The 17671-nt window shown below is 39.2% G+C and overlaps 1 pseudogene across 4 annotated transcripts; it reads left to right on the top strand.

Moving 5' to 3' along the window:
* The first annotated feature begins 13563 nt into the window (after nucleotides 1–13563).
* Nucleotides 13564–17109, top strand: LOC149237804 (pentatricopeptide repeat-containing protein At2g03880, mitochondrial pseudogene; annotated as a pseudogene). Of its 4 annotated transcripts, XR_016246320.1 has the most exons (4): nucleotides 13564–16378; nucleotides 16636–16739; nucleotides 16840–16930; nucleotides 17074–17109. The product of XR_016246320.1 is annotated as a pentatricopeptide repeat-containing protein At2g03880, mitochondrial pseudogene, transcript variant X3 (transcript). The 4 variants fall into 4 exon arrangements; XR_016246318.1 differs by having other exon boundaries at nucleotides 16840–17109; XR_016246321.1 differs by having other exon boundaries at nucleotides 16829–17109.
* The last annotated feature ends 562 nt before the right edge of the window (nucleotides 17110–17671 follow it).

Genomic DNA, 17671 nt, shown 5'->3' with positions numbered 1-17671 from the left:
CAAAAACACCAGTCTTATCACTTCAGCCCCAAGAAACGAATTTTCTATAAAATAAACCACTTTTTGTGATGATTACAATCCTTCACTATCACTTCCCGTCATTATTATTAGAAATCGCCGGTATTCTCATGCTCTTAGATCCACGGTAATCATTATGATCCAGCAAAAGATAAGACAAGACTTTTTGACGCAGCAACCAAAAAGGTAAAACATAAAGGTACGCATGATTATGTATGGACATTAAATAATAGTTAATGCGGAGAAGCTGATAGGACTACCAAATAATTGTACTTCCAATCATATCACTTACGCATAGAAGGGGGGGGGATTACCAAAGTGCTTTCATAATTGCATATTATGCCAACTGCCGCCGCCCTTAACTCTCCCGGTAATATGTAAAAGTCACCTTATCACGGCATGTTACCATTTGCAATGGTTTACTCTGAACTGAATTTGGAAGCTCGGCTATGAACTGTGAAATTTACTGAAATAACAGCTATGGGAGGAAACCTCATTACACATGAACCTGGCACAACAACACTTCTTGAGCTCTATCCCGAGGTTTATCAGATCTTTCTGCAAGCGGGATGGATAGATTATTTCCGGAGACTTCCAGACTTCGACGAGCAGCAAGTCCTCGAATTTGCATGCAATTTAACAGAAGGATTCTCTGTTGTTCAAGGAGTCCAAATCCCAGTCACGGAGGAAGTCATAGCCCAAGTTACCGGGCTACCAGCTAATGGCATACGGTGGTTCAGTAGAAAGCACTTGATCCTTAATGTGCAGCAGGATTTTCTTCAACCTGGCGAGCAGGTGGAACCGAAGGGCAGAGGTGTAGCACTTCAGTCATTGCCTCAACCGTGGCCGAAAGTTGCTGAATTTGTAAAGCAATACCTGACGTGCGAAGGCCGGTACCAGGTAATTTACCAGCACGATTTCGTCTTGTTGAATCATTTGAGAAATCGTCAGTTGATAAACATGCCATATTATTTATTGGGATGTCTTAAAAATATGTCACGTTATACTGTTAATGCAAAGCGTCCGCTTCTTTCCTTGAAACACCACCGTCTAGCTCAATTGCTGATAAATAGAGGCCTCGCTTTAAATAACCCTCCACCCCCCATTAATCCCCATCAAGAGGCAGAAATTCCCCAGCCAGAACATGAAGTCCCTCATCAAGAAGAGGAAATCCTTCACCAAGCTGAAGATATACCTCAGCAAGATGAAGAAATACCTCAGCAAGATGAAGAAATCCCTCAGCAAACAGAGAATATTCCTGAGAAAATACCTGAAGAAATCCCTCAGCACGCAGACGACATCCCAGAACAAATTCCCAAAGAAGTCCTCCAGCAAACACCCCCGCAAGTTGCTAAAAATGAACAATCAACAGTAGAAATACCAGCGGAAACAACCCCATCCCCTGATAGAACCAATCCATCCATTCCCATACTTGGTATTTCTACCGATGACTCTGATGATAACATCCCTATTACCTTACTCAAACGAAAAATGCAGAGGAAAATAGAAACCCCACCAAAAAGAAGAAGAACTAGGGCTTCGGCTAAAGTAGCTGCTACTTCTACCACTGTCCCTATCTTAAAGAAAGCCGGTCTGAAAAGAAAAAAGCCTGAATTCCCTGCTTCTCTACCCAAGCAAAGGACTCGGTCGTCTGCAATAGCTGAATCTCCTAGCCATACCCCTCCCAGTTCACCGCCCATCACCCTGAAAACCCGCATTCCCACCAGCCCTCGAAACTCCTCTCCCTCACCCTCGGAAGCTGAGATGCAGAGTGTTCACAGTTTCGTGACATCATATTTTAAGGCAGCTGACACACAAGAACCAGCTGCCGACACCCAAGGTAATATTGGCCAAGAAGCTGCAACACAAGAAACAACCACTACCCCAGGTGACACACAAGAACCACCTGTCGAGGGTATAAAGGATCAAATTAATGTTGAAACACAACCTCTGCCTCCACTGGAACCTGCTGCTCCACAAGCTCAGCCCACCATATCGGCTCTGCAGGAAGAAATTGAATTTTTAAAAGCTCAAATTCAGGACTACCAGGAGGAAATTATAAGGGTCAAGGAAGCCTATCAAAATGAATTTAGCCTGCATATTTTAGCACGAGTAGCATCTGCAGCAGAAAAGAGTAAGGACAATGAATATGTGTGTACCAGTTGTGGTGACATATATACTCAAGCAGGATACAAGATAGTGGCAGAACCAATGAATGAAGACCCTGCTGTTGTGGTTGAAACAAAGGAACCTGTTGAAACACCACAACCCTCCGCTCAGAAAGAAGAACCTGTTGTCACACAAGAACCAACAGGCTCTCCAGAAACGGTGCAGGAACAGAAAGAAGAACCTGTTGTCACACAAGAACCAACAGGCTCTCCAGAAACTGCACCAGAGCAAACAGAAGAACTTACTGACACACAAGAACCAGTAAGCTCTCCAGAAACTGCACCAGAGCAAATAGAAGAACTTGCTGAAACACAAGAACCAGCAAGTTCTCCAGAAACTATGCAGGAGGTAACAGGGAATAAAGAAGAGGAAAAGTCACCACGGCCTACCCAAATTGCCATGGAACGAGAAGAAAAAGAAGTTACAGCAGGAAATGAGGAAAAAGGCATAGACTCACCCCGGCCTACCCAAGAGGAAGAAATGGTTACAGAAGAAAACAAAGAAGAAAACATGGACTCACCCAAGCCTATTCAAACTGCCATGGAAACAGAAGAAAATGAAGAAGAGAATATGGACTCACCCAGGCCTATTCAAACTGCCATAGAAAAAGAAGAAAATGAAGAAGAAAATATAGACTCACCCCGGCCTACCCAAATCGCCACAGAACAAGAAGAGGAATCAAATACACAGGAATCAGTACAGAATATAGAACATGAGGAAGAAACAGTAGCTGGAAATGGAAAGGAAGACATTGGATCATCCCGGCCTACTCCAATTATCACAGAGCAGATTACCCTTGTTGATGCCTTTACACAAACAGAACTTCCCTCTGTTAGTGATGCATGCACAGAAACAGATAGTTTTCAAGAATTAAAAGGAAAATGGTGGAGAGAATATGAGCTGTCTCAAGGCAAAGCGTTCCAACAGCAAAAGGGGATCTGGTTCAATTATGCATATAAGAACTGGGAAGCACTTGAGCAGTGCAGAGCCCAGTACAAAGAAATTAAGGAACTAAAAGCCAGATTGTCCCAGATGTTTGAGTTATTCCAAAGAATACTTGCCACAAGGAAACCCTCTTTCAATTATGCAACATTTTTGAGGGAAAGACTCACATTTTTACAGATAAAGGCTGTCAAAGAAGGTAGACCTCATCAGGTAGTTACATCGGAGCAATTTATGCAAACCTTTGCAGAGGCACCTAAAAATGATCAAAATTTGTTATGCGAACTGTATCTCCATAATGAAGCCATGACTGAAGAAAGAAACATGAATATGCTACCTGTAGTTGGCGACATACAACTGAGAGCTTTCATCTCCTTTTTAGCAAATCAACTTACATGGCAGAACGCTTTTATCTCAGCTCAACATAATGAGCAGAATTGCCTTTTGTGGATTAGGGCTGAACCTCAGAACGCAGCCACCTTCATTGCACAACATCAGAGAATGATAAGTGATCCTGAAATGAAGGACCACGTCAGGAAACTACAAGCAGTAGTCCTGAGAGACTGTCAGCACTATGTGAGAACTAAGGCACCATTGGCTGTCAAGGCAAATAATTTGTTTTGGGAAAACTGCCCCAAGGAGAGGCAGGAATACCACCCTTATAATCCACCTAATTTACAAGCAGCACTCTCAAGGGTACCTTATTATGTTAGATGCATGCAATACTGTGCTGAGAATTGGATTGGATACATATTTAAATTTCCACTTCTATGGTTATCTAGTGAACAATACAGGGGTCAATTTGGATCATCCAAAAAGGAAGAAGCAGCAGCATGGAGGCAAATACAGACTGTCTGTGGGTTCAGAGCTAAGTTTGATGCCACTTCCTATAACTATTGTCTCAGTAATCTACACTGTTCATCCCAGTACTCCGACTCAGACTCAGAGTAAGCATTGCATGAGGACATGCAATCTCTTCAGTTGGGGGGGATGTTAGGACTCAGAATTGACCAATTTTGACCTTATATTTTTGCCATAATATTATCCTTTTTCAGTCATAGGTTGAAAGCTTTTGATTGTATAATGACTTAATCACCCCAAGGTACGAAGTAACTTTCCGCATATCTATATGTTTAATTGTTCATTGCATATTCATGAATATCTTTATATTTATCCTTAGAAAAGTTAATTAAGTTGCCAAGTAATCGCTGGACTGTCTAAAGTCTGCAGGAATTATAATTCACAGTTGTTGTAACACCAGAAACAGCAACTACGCAGTTGCTGCAACACCAGAAGCAGCAACTACGCAGTTGCTACAGCCAGCAACGGCAACCATCTAAAGCAGGAGAATGCTATTTTTGCAACAACTGGAAATAACAAACGGCAACTATCTGGAGATTGCCAGAATTCCACGATGACGCGGCATAATCAGCAACTGCCCAAAAAGGGCAAAACACAGTTACGATTGCTAAAGTATCAGGAACAGCACGGGATTACTAATTTAGCAACCATGGGGAAATGGCGAAGGATAATATGAGGATCCCAAGAGCACGGGCGAAGTTCGGGTACCAGCTGTGTAACAGAAATAAACTCAAGGAAGAATACACTGTTGCACTGTTATAACAGCATTTTGTAATTCTTATTTTTGGCGAATTGAATGAATTGCGATAATCTATTGTAATAGATGTCTCCTCTATAAAGAGGAGACATCTACATTAGAGAAGAAAAAAATAATAGTTTGGTAAAAGGGAATTTTTGAAGACAACAACAAAGTCTGAACTCTCATTGTAATTTAATCTTTTGGCAGATGAATAGAAGACTGTTCTGAGCATTTAATCTAGTATTTGCGCTCTGGGGAATCTTGTGAGAGGGACTGGGCCCACCTTCCTCACAAGATTCGCCCTTTTACTTTTCTGTCAAGTGTGTAAGTGTGTTCTGTAATTTCTTTATGCTGGTACTCTGTTTTGGATCCTGTAGCATCATCTCTGATAGTTTCCTTTTTGCTGGCACTCTGTTTTGTTAATCGTTTGAAACTGTACTTCACCGGTGAATTAGAATTGCAGTGTGTGTTAGCAATCTGGTTACAGGGGCAGGTGCTGAACGTCCTTGTTTGGAGGATAGGGTCCTGATCCTCTGATAACAGAGCATCCATCACTTTTCTTTTCAGATTTATAATCTTAATTAACTGCTTTCATTTTATCTTTACAGTACACTGTTATGACATAACGTGAGAATTACGTATACTACAGCTTTTTAATGCTTTTAGAGTTAAGTACATACAGTACGCAGTAGCCTTTGAAATAAAAGACTTTCCCAGGTTGACAATTTAATGTGGTACTTGATTGTTAATCAATAAACAATTCAACTAGCCAACAATGTAAAATTTCTTTTCTCAACAACTAGAATTAGCCAAGTGAATATATACAACACTTGATATAAAGACTTGTACTAAAATAATGTATTCAACCATAGTTACATGCATAAATTTATGATTAGCTATTTATAGATTAATTAATCATTTAAACTAAGATGAATTATTAACATTGTTCTATTAATAATCCTCCTCCCAAAGTGATAGCCTAGATTTGTGACAATTTCTTTGGTCTCTTTCCTTAATTAGTATTAGCCATGGATGGAACCCATATAAGCCATTTCACTAACTTTCACCTTTGCTAGTATGTGAGTTGTAGACATAAGAGATGTTTAACACACACACACACAATTCTTACATTAAAGTAATTTACCTAAGTATGATATATATATATATATATATATATATATATATATATATATATATATATATATATATATATGCCACCTATCAACGCCACATTGAACATGAAATTACACATCTTACTCATACTAGGTTGCAGAAGTTGTCTTTGTATGCAATTATATTGGGTTGATTTATGCCACATATCACTTTAACTTTAGGCACATGCGATGCACTTCTTCCTCGTATTGCAATGTAAAATGCACCTTGATTTTCTTGGCATAGTGATAGCAGGTTGTGGGTTTTATATTGTTGCAAGTCCGATGAAGTCATGTTAGTAAAGCTACAATAGCAGGACAGGTTGTGGGTTCATCAAACTTGCAAATTTGATGAAGCCATGATTACCAAAGTTTCAATGTGCATGAAGTTGTTGGTATATAAGTTGCAAAGAAAATGATAAACCACAAAATTAGGTTATGAACTCTTGAACTATCATAATGTAAGCTTTAAATTCCAAAGCGAAGCTTCATATGTAGAAGGGGCAATGTAAACACTATAATTAAAATGGAATTGGGATTTCTTCCTCCATACTTGATGCAACACCAATAACCCCTCACAACACAAAATTTTACACAATAAAACACATTTATGTTGCAGTGATTAAAACTAAACCAACAACTCGTAAATCATCATCCCAATAAAAACATCCATTTTCACAATACATAAAGAATTCAAGTTGAAACCCTAGAGGGAAAAGCCATTCTTTAATATATTGATTTATCTCTCATATTCTTTAGTTTGCAAAATTTCTACAATAGGCTCTTGAAATTCTCACTACAATACAAAGATATCACACTACCCAAGGGAAGGCCATGGAAACCCCTTATTATTTTATTTCTTGAGCACCTCCTCATGACTCACTCTTGCTCATTCATATTTATTTCTTTGACTTACAACCACCATCAATGGTTAATATTCTCCCTTCCATCTTCTCTCCAATCCCTTCCAATTCCTTTGATGCAACTATGTGACACTCACATTGTAACAATGTTCTAGTTTTTTAGAATCAAGGTTTCCACAATTATTCATCATGTTGTTTATGTTATTTTTGTTGATAAGCTATGTCCAAGAGTGTAAAACATTTCACACTCTTTCACACAATCTATCTCCAGAAATAACATAAACAACATGGTGTTTTGATGTCACCCAAATTTTACATGATATGTTCTTATTCACCAGCTCCATCTCCTTCTTCCTTCTAGTGCTCGAGTTATCATCGTTGTGATGTACTAAAGTTTCCATGTGGGTCTCAATCAATATTCATGAGAACCCAACCTCATGAGGTGGAAAAACTTTTAGGTCTCCCTTCCTTCAATTCTTCTAGATCAAATGGAATAAAGTTTATCCTTTTGTCTCCTCCATTCCTTCCTGTTAGGTAAAATTGACTCGGGGTTTGAGTCAAGGTTGACCTGGTTAAATAGTAACGGTTTTGGGCACATGGTATAGTGTACCCATGGTATGATGGTCCGTGGTATTACATGAAATGAAGCCCATAAAAGGCTGTGAATACTTCATTGTAAGAGAGGGCCTAGAGGTGAGTGGTGAAGGCTCACTTGGCCGGATTGGCCAGGGTTTTGGCCAATGCTAATGAGATCTCATTGGGTTGGGTTTTTCCCCAAATTTGGGGTTTTCCTGGATAAATATTATGTGTATAATATTTATGTGTATTGTTGCTAGTTATTTTATTATTCCTCTCTGTAAATCTTGGTAAATCTCAGTAATAATTTATCTCTCTGCCGTAAATTTCTTAACAACTAGTATCAAAGCTAAGTTGGCTTCAGAAGGATGTTTTTTGTTGCCAAGGGTTTGTATTGGCTTGGTAGATAGAGAGATAATTAAGTTTTTCTTGCAGATCTGGATCAAAAGCCATAGATTGTGAAGCAAAGCTGCACACTATTGGGTCATGAGAGATTCAATGGATGAGGAGGATATGTGCACGTGGATTAATTAATTGATGAACCATGTACTTGAAAAGAACGCCTAGATAACTGATGGTTACAACGACTGGTGACCCATGTAATTCGGTAGATGGGTTCTTTTTATATGAACATTGATGTCATGAGTACAAAGACGACAACAAGGGTAAACAAAAAATATTATAATGGAGTGAAATTTTTAATTTGCATGTAAATGGGCACACTGTTGTAAGACCTGGTAAGGCATGCATACCCCTGGGTAATTACTGGTAAAGTCTGGGTTAGACCTAGGTAATAGGGGGATGTTGGGTTAACAAATCCCTGGTAAAAACTTTGAAGGGGGTAAGGGCTAGAGTGAGCAGGATTGTCTCACTTAGTAGGTTTTGGCTAGATTTAGTCAAGGAACCCAAGTCAAGTTTAAGGGGGGAATTGTTAGGTAAAATTGACTCGAGGTTTGAGTCAAGGTTGACCTAGTTAAATGGTAGTGGTTTTGGGCACATGGTATAGTGTACCCATGGTATAGTGGCCTATGGTATTGCATGAAATGGATCCTATAAAAGGCTGGGAATACTTCATTGTAAGAGAGGGCCTAGAGGTGAGTGGTGAAGGCTCACTTGGCCGGATTGGCCAATGCTAATGAGATCTCATTGGGTTGGGTTTTTCCCCGGATTTGGGGTTTTCCTGGATAAATATTATGTGTATTGTTGCTGGTTATTTTATGATTCCTCTTTGTAAATATCAGTAAATCTAAGTAATAATTTATCTCTCTGCTGTAAATTTCTTATTCACCCAAATTTTACATGGTATGTTCTTATTCACTAGCTCCATCTCCTTCTTCCTTCCACTGCTTGATTTATCATTCTTGTGATGTCCTAAAGTTTCCATGTGGGTCTCAATCAATATTCATGAGAACCCAACCTCATGAGGTGGAAAAACTTTTAGGTCTCCCCTTTCTTCAATTCTTCTAGATCAAATAGAATAAAGTTTATCCCTCTGTCTCCTTCATTCCTTCCAAGGGATTGTGGTCTCAAGATATGTGCATCCCTCATCTTCCTCATAAGATGGTGATGCATAAATTTAATTATTAACCCTTTGAATTGGTGATCAATATGCATCGCGTTGTAAAGCATATATAATGGTGCTGAAACAATTTCTACCCTATTGGATTATTTTTGAAAGAAAACCTCATAGGGACTTTTCCCACATTCACAGATGGCGTTTGTAATAAACTTAATGATGTGAACTAGTGTGCCTAATTTAAAGAGCTTCAAACTAAACAATTACTAGTACATAACTAGTGTAACGTCGAATAACATTAACAACAACCAATTAAAATAACTCTTTAAGCTTACAATGTTGAATGTATATATGAAAATAGACAACAATACATGTACTATGCAAATATCCAACAATACATACACTGCACAAATATTACAATAAATACCCTAAAACTCTATTCATATTGGTTACCCCTTAATATCTCTTGTATACAAACTAAGCCTATACCCACTGGGTCTTACATGAGTACCACATTAGACTAGTCCACTGACACCTTGAAGACTAAACAATTTGTTGAGTTTTCATGTGGGCCTATAATCTTTCTTGAAATCCATACAACACTTCAACCATCTCCTCTATATCAATTGTATCATATCTTTCGACATCCACATTGAAGAATGCATGTTGTGGGATGACTCTTGTCTTTTCCTTTGTCATGTCAATTTAGAGAATGAGATGATAGTATCTCAACCCCATAAAAGGCATCTTAATTTTGGTGGGAATTTTCCATGCATCACTACTTTACTAGGTTCCGCTCTGTTTCTCTTTGAGATTCGATTATAAACCTGGCTTTTGGTTCTCTTGAGAAGCTTAATCCAAGGATGTTTGCTTTTAAACAATTGAAAATTGTAATTATTTAGGAATTGAAATCATCTTGGTAAGTATTTTGTAGCATAGTCACCAAGTCCCAATTAGAATTTTATATGATAAGGAAAAAATTCAACAATTTTTTTTTTCAATTCGAAAAAATTTGACCAAAGTTCATCAATGTATTTCATCATTCGTTAGTTTTTATAATATCCTCTCTTAATTCACCTGCATCAACAAGAACTGTATACTCTTCTACTAGCATCCTCTATATCTACCACAATGCAACATATGATCCATTTAGTTTGGGTCCCACAATGCTACATATGCCCTCTTTAAATGTCCCATTTAATTTTGTTGAGGAAAGATTGCTCATTTGAAGAATGAGGGTGAGGAAAAATTGAAAATTCGAGTGGGGAGAATGAGGCATTGGAGAGAAAATTTGCTTATGCATATGATGATATATTGTTATTAATGGGGACATCACTTATTTGCTTACTTGAACCAAGAAGGGTTACCATAGCTCAAGTAAGGTTCTCTCCTTTGTTATGCAGTTATGACTATTTTATACCTAGCTCTATGAGGGGGTACATACATTAATAAGGATGACCTCTAAAATTTGTCCCTGCTATTCCAACCTTTATTCATTCATTACTCACTCTGAAAAGAGCTACTCTAACTAAATTTAAGGTAAGCATATCGAGGAGTTTGCCGTTGGTGGAAATTGGAAGCATAAGCAAGCAAAAAGGCATTTATCCAAGGAGCAACATATACCTCAACTTAGAAAGAAATCTAAAAGCATAAAAAACAATATATATATAATAACTACTTATTGATGCAACATAACATAAAATGATCTTGCAAGTACAATGAAAGGCCAAATCCACCCAACATTTTAACTCGAGCCTCATCTATTCTTTTGAGATCCCTTTATCAGAGAGAGGAATTGAATTTTACCTTAAATGAATTAACAAATTTTTGAATTTTTCCACTTATTTGACCATATATGATAAGTATTCAAATTTTATTTTATCTATGCTATCAAATTTGATAATCACTTAATTATTCTTTAAATCATTTAAACCAAATGTAGTAATTGTGTTGTGTAATTAGAAGAGAACTATACAATAGAAAATGTTGTAGTTTGTTTGTTATGTTTTTGGATCAATTTTATCCAAAATCATGTCAGGATTGTTGTGATTACGGGATTGAGTTGTAAACTTTATTGAGTTATAACCTCTATACAAGATTGAGTGGTCAAAGTTTATTTGATAACCACTTAATTATTCTTTAAATCATCTAAACCAAATGTAGTAATTGTGTTGTGTAATTAGAAGGGAACTATACAATAGAAAACTGGGTAGTTTGTTTGTTATGTTTTTTGATCAATTTTATCCAAAATCATGTAAGGATTGTTGTGATTACAAGATTGAGTTGTAAACTTTATTGAGTTATAACCTCTTGAAGTTTATTTGATAACCATTTAATTATTCTTTAAATCATTTAAAACAAATGTAATAATTGTGTTGTGTAATTAAAAGGGAACTATACAATAGAAAATGCGGTAGTTTGTTTGTTATGTTTTTGGATCAATTTTATCCAAAATTATGTAAAGATTGTTGTGATTACAAGATTAAATTATAAACCTTATTGAGTTATAACCTCTATACAAAATTAAGTGGTTAAAGTTTTTCGAAATACTAAATTCATATATTCAATTAAAAAAAAAATTAAAATTTTCAAAGTGCTAAACTATATATCCAATAAAAAATAAACAATACTAATAATATATATCCAATTTTAAACCATAAAACATCAAAATTTTATAAAAAATTGTCTAACGAATTCCAACCAAAAACTTCCAAACATGTAATACTTAAACCATGCCATAGAATATCTGCTCGGTGCATCTACTCGGCTTTGTGACTCACACCAGCTTTTCTTCTTGAATGTGCTGTTCTTGGCCACTCCATATCATGTCTTTGCCCTTCCTCCAAGATGGTCACAAACCAAAATGAACTTGCTCAATATTATTAACCCAGAATTAAAATCACGAGTGTATGACATGCAAAAATAGGGTGCCAATGAATACATTGCGGCCAAAAATGCTTGGAACTATAAGTATAATTTTTTATTTTTTATTTTTTTATTTTTTTTTAAGTAATGCTAATTTTATTAATGAAAAAAAGATGTCATACACTGAAGCCTTAGCCTGTACTTAATCATGCCAGAGGGATGACAAAACCCTGAAAGTCTAGGTCTGCACTGCCCAGAAGGGAAACCAGTCCGTAACAAAAAAGAGTTCAGAAAAATTAGCTCGCTGCCCACACATGGGAAACCAGCGAAGCATCTAGTTTGTTTTCATTGTATCTAATAAGACAAAAAACCAACTAAAGAGCCGAAAACTCTTAGTTTTTTCACCAAAACCCCATTGAAACAAAAAACTAAGAATCAGAGTCCCAAAAACCCTGAGACACGTAGCATGCTGAGTCGCAGACTGTGTGGCGGACGCGTGGCGCATTGAGAGGCAGCAAGGTGGCAGACTATGAGGCGAACACGCGGCAGCGAGGTGGCAGACTAGGAACAGGGTGGCGGGGACGGAGGGTGTTCCTCCACGATGAAGCACCTGTACTCCTCCATGTCGCCACCTGCCAGAGGTGAGGTCTCTGTGTTGCCAGCCTGCAATGCTGGGTGTTCTTCCTCGACGAGACAGCAGTAAGGGTCCATTACCTCGACTGCATGCTGAGCCTTGTTCACCTCCTTCCCTGCACGTCTCGTCTTTTGCTCCTTGTTCCGCTCCCCTGCTCCTTGGATGCTCGTCTGAGCCGTTTGGCTTTGGTGTGGCTGCATCCTTCTGTGGTGCGCCCACCACCTGCAATGTCCGGTACCCCAATTGCCTTGGTGCTGCCACCACCCATCGTTCCCTGCTCCTCAATTACATTGGTGCGTCCACCAACCTCTGTGGCCTGTTCCTCAGTGATCTGCTCCGCCTCGTGAAAGAGAATGGATATAGTGGCCGTGATGATGGGCTTGTTCAGGGTGGAGCGGAAGGTGAATTGGGCATTCTGGGATTGCAGTTGAGGAAGGGGTGGAGTGCCTCTGGGAGACGAGGCAGAAATGGATGGAAAGCTGCTGGGAGGCGAGGCAGGGGCCACCGAGTGGAGGCGTCCTCTTCCACTGCGTGTATTTGGGTAACGCCCAGGGACTTGCTCTGCCAGAGAGGAAGTGGTGTCTGAAGCAGGAGAATGCTGGGGGCGACTCAGGCTCCCTCGGCTCCCGCCCTGCGGCTGCGCATACGGTGTCACATTCTTGCCACACTGTCTGCAGGGGAAGGCGAAGTCCTTCTGGGCATTGGGCACAATGTGGTGCAATGACACAATTGAGCTTGCGGACTGCTCAGCGGAGGGATGAGCAGCCAGGGCTGAAGGGAAGATAAAATGACAATCCAGGCTATGGGTGAAGTGGATGCCCGGGCCGAAATCAATGCAGCAAAGGAGATGGCAACATCTCCCGGTGGTTGTGCGGGCGCTGGGTACAGTTGTGGCTTGAGGGTACAGGGATTGCAGTGGCAGAGGTCGCAGAGGTTGATGGGCAGAAGCAGAGGTGAAATTCTCCCGAGAATTCATGTTTGCACAGCGCCGAGGTTGGTGACGGTTAACAGGTTGGATACAGCACTCGCGTAAAGTGCATTTATGGCTGTTGTAAATGCCAATTATGGATCACTATGTCAACCTACGGGTAGCCATATCGTCTTGCCACACGCCAACCCAGTGCATTGCCACCTCACTGTCCTTGTTTATCACCCGCATCCCGGGGCTTGGAACCATAAGTTACTGTTTAGAAATACAAGCTTTTATTTACTGTCTGGCAAAAGTTGAAGCTGATATTTCTGAGTGATTTATGGAACCGAATTAGTGTACGGTATGGAAGATTGCAGCGTACAGATATTTTATCAGAAACACAAGAAAGACTCAGACTTTCTTCATGGCAATACAAATCCTAGAACACCATGTTTTGAATCTGGGTCGGAAATGACTCTGGTGTACAGTATGGAAGATTGCAGCGTACAGATGTTTTATCAGAAACACAAGAAAAACTCGGACTTTCTTCATGGCTATACAAATCCTAGAACAACATATTTTGAATCTGGGTGTGTTTCAACTCAATAAAAATTATGAATAGGACACAGCTTTTCATTGGCTGTCACAGAAGGAAAATGGGAATTTATATTAATGGTATTAGAACGCAGGCAGAAAGAAGCCAAATACCAGAACCCCGGACAAGTTTCTGTGGAATCGATAAGGATATTGGCACGTTGTGCGACGAGGGTAGGCTGCAGGAAGCGCTAGATCGTATGGATCATATGGAAATTTGTGTAGAAATCCACACTTACGCCCGTTTATTGCAAGGGTGTGTGATTACAAAAGCCCTGCCAGAAGGAAAAAGAGTACATACTCACATGATTCTAACAGGTTTTGAACCCGATATATTTGTAGGGAATAACCTCGTCAACATGTATGCCAAGTGTGGTACTGTTGAGGAAGCCCGCAAAGTGTTTGATGAAATGCCTAACCGAACTGCAGTGTCATGGAATTCTATGATGACAGGTTACGCCCAGCATGGAAAGGGTGAGCAAGCTCTGGAGTTTTTTCGCCAAATGCGAGGAGTGTATATTGGTACCAATGAGTTTACATTTGCAAGTCTTCTTAGGGTGTGTGTGAACCTAGCTATCATTGAAGTAGGAAAGCAAGTGCATGCACAAATCATGAAATTTGGGTGGGGGTCAGACGCCGTTCTGGGGAGCATTCTTGTTGATATGTATGCTAAATGCGAGAGGATTGAGGATGCAGGCAAACTATTTGAAAGAGTTCCTGATAGAGATGTCATTTCATGGACCACCATGATTTCGGCCTACGCTCAATCTGGTGATGGTGAAGAGGCCCTCAAACTATATATCAAAATGCAGTTGCAAGGAATGAAACCTAACCACTTCACATTGACCAGTGCTCTTGGGGTATGTGCAAGCGGAGGGCATTTGGAAGAAGGCAAGCAATTCCATGCCCATTTAATTAAAAGTGGATTTGAGTCCTCTGTTTTTGCCACGAATGCTCTTGTTGACATGTATTCTAAATGCAAATGCATTGAAGATGCATACCGTATGTTTGATAAGATGCAAAAACGAGATTCCATCTCATGGACTACTATGGTCGTAGGATATGCTCAGAATTCACTTGCTGACGAGGCCCTGCAACTCTTTCGTGAGATGCAATGGGAAGGGATGCAACCTGATAAGTTTGCCTTTGCTAGTATTTTGAGTGCATGTGCCAGCATAACGGCAATAGAACAGGGGAAGCATGTTCATTGTGGCATTTTGAAAACTGGGTTTGAGCAGGATGTCTGCATAGGGAATGCCCTTGTTGACATGTACAGCAAGTGTGGGAGCATACAGGCTGCGCAGAATGTGTTTGACAATATGTTTAAACTAGATGTGGTCTCCTGGACTGCAATGATTACAGGATATGCACAGCATGGCCTTGCTGAGAAGGCATTGCAACTCTTTGAGCAAATGTTACAGGCTGACATAAAGCCAAACCACATCACCTTTGTGGGTGTTCTCTTTGCATGCAGCCACGTTGGCTTGGTTGACAAAGGTTGCCACTATTTTGAGACCATGATTCATGATCATGGTATTACGGCGAGAATGGAACATTATGTTTGCATGATCGACCTTTTTGGCCGTGTTGGACGCCTAGATGATGCATTGACATTCATTAAAGAGATGCCAGTTAAACCTGAAGCTCTGGTGTGGCAGACCTTGCTTGGTGCATGCAAAATACATGGCAATATGGAACTGGGCAAGTATGCAGCGGAGCAGGTAATTGAATTAGAACCACGTGACTCGGCAGCTTATGTACTCCTATCAAACATCTATGCCACATCGGGTAGGTGGGAAGATGCAGCAAAGGTGAGGACCATGATGAAAGAGAGAGGCGTGAAAAAAGAGCCTGCACATAGTTGGATTGTGGTCAAGAACATTGTACATGCTTTTGTTGCAGGAGACAGATTGCATCCACAGGCAGAGGAGATCTATGCAACTTTGGAAAAATTGATTACACAAGTGAAAGAGGCAGGGTATGTACCTAACACAAACTTCGCGCTGCATGATGTTGAGCAGGTGCAGAAAGAAAAGTCTCTCTACTATCATAGTGAGAGGTTAGCTATCGCATTTGGGTTTATGAGTACACCCCATGGTACACCTATTCGTGTCATCAAGAACCTTCGCATTTGTGGTGATTGCCATGAAGTTGCCAAGTACATCTCCAATGTCACTCACAGGGAAATTATTGTGAGGGATGCCAATCGCTTCCATCATTTCAAGGGCAGATTGTGCTCATGTGGAGATTATTGGTGATAGAGACAATTACATTCACGAAAAACAAACATACACAATTTTGAAGACATGCTTGCAGCATTGAAATAAAACATGTTGAAAATAGTTAAATCCAAAATGGTATTGGGGACAAATACATTGAATCAAGGTGCCATAAATGTTGAATTATGTGGAAAGTTACAGGACAGTGAAGAGAACGTGGACCGTTTATAAACCATCAAGCTGATAGGACAACATCATTAGAAGTGAAAAATGAAGATGGAGTACTGTTGAAAAACCATATTTATTTGAAGCTCAAGAAAGGTAATAGAGCAAATTTTATTGCTATAGTTTATTATCTTCACAAATTACAAACTCTCTATATAATTCAAGATTATATGTTACACGTATCACTTCTTATATAAGTTTCAATGCTATGATCCGTCCTGACTACCTTCTTAACAACATTTCTTCTATGCGTACAGGTATTATGACAGTTCTCTTAGTTTTTCCTGATTTGTTCTGTAGTAGCATGTATATTGTGGATAATGGTTGCTACATATTAGTGCAATATCTCTCAGGACCGAAGAAATATGTGCACTGTGCACAAAGGCGGTGAAATTGTTTTGGCAAGGATGTGATGGGATGCTGAAAAATATGAATACTCATATTAACCTCTGGAGGAGTGAGTTGGCTTTCTCTAACCTCGTATCATTATTTGTTCATCAATCCACATGCTTGTTTTATTATCTTTTTATTTTAATGATGCAATAGATGTTTCACAGGGGCTGTGAGATCATCCAAAATACCTTGTGAGTATATTCATTGACATACACTACAAAGATGGAGGATGTAGCCCATTCGTATTGGTAGCAGGTTAGAAGTGGAAGATTCCAGTTTTAATGATTATTCAGATGTTAATATTGGGTGACTGGTTAATGAATTTTTTAATATTATTTTTAACGTATGGTGAAAAGACTGATACGTCGGAACTGAAGCACCAAATTTGTAATATGCAGGAGTTATAGCATATTCTCACAATTTTTTTCACTCTTTTTATCTTCTCTTTAGGACTGTGGTACATGTTGGGAGGCCTTTTAGGCCATGTAAACGTCATCATACATTCTTGTCCTAAGTCAAGTAAAGGACAAATGTATAAGATAATATAATAAATGGTTAATTAGAGTGCAACTCCAATCATTTTTTTTAATTGCGTAAATACTCTTGAAGAAGGAATATGAACTTGGTTGGTTAACTTTCACAAATATATCTCTGAGTATAAATGTGTGTATTTGCTGCAATGTAGTCCTTTTCTTGAATGCATGTGTGTAATCGAGAAGATTGCAACATTAGTGCCATTGCCTCCATTTTTTCTGGGTGATAGCAGCAGCTAATGAGGGTAGTTCTAACCTGAAAGAAATGACAAAATGAAGAACCTCCAAGTTGGAAGAGTTGATCTTGGATGAAAGATTTGTCTGAGGAGATGCTAGTTGAAGAGTGAAGCTTGCAAATAAAAACGAGGTAATATGGAAAATGCTTATTATTTTTTAAATTTTTGAATAGTTCTTTTTGGGAGTAACAACATACATATGTAGTCTAGAATTCTCACCGCAAGAA

Source organism: Pinus tabuliformis, chromosome 8 (assembly GCF_031772625.1).
Source record: "Pinus tabuliformis cultivar Carrire ecotype Pingquan chromosome 8, CPIR1, whole genome shotgun sequence".
NCBI classification, from domain to species: domain Eukaryota; kingdom Viridiplantae; phylum Streptophyta; class Pinopsida; order Pinales; family Pinaceae; genus Pinus; species Pinus tabuliformis.
This window is presented reverse-complemented; position numbering and strand designations above follow the sequence as displayed.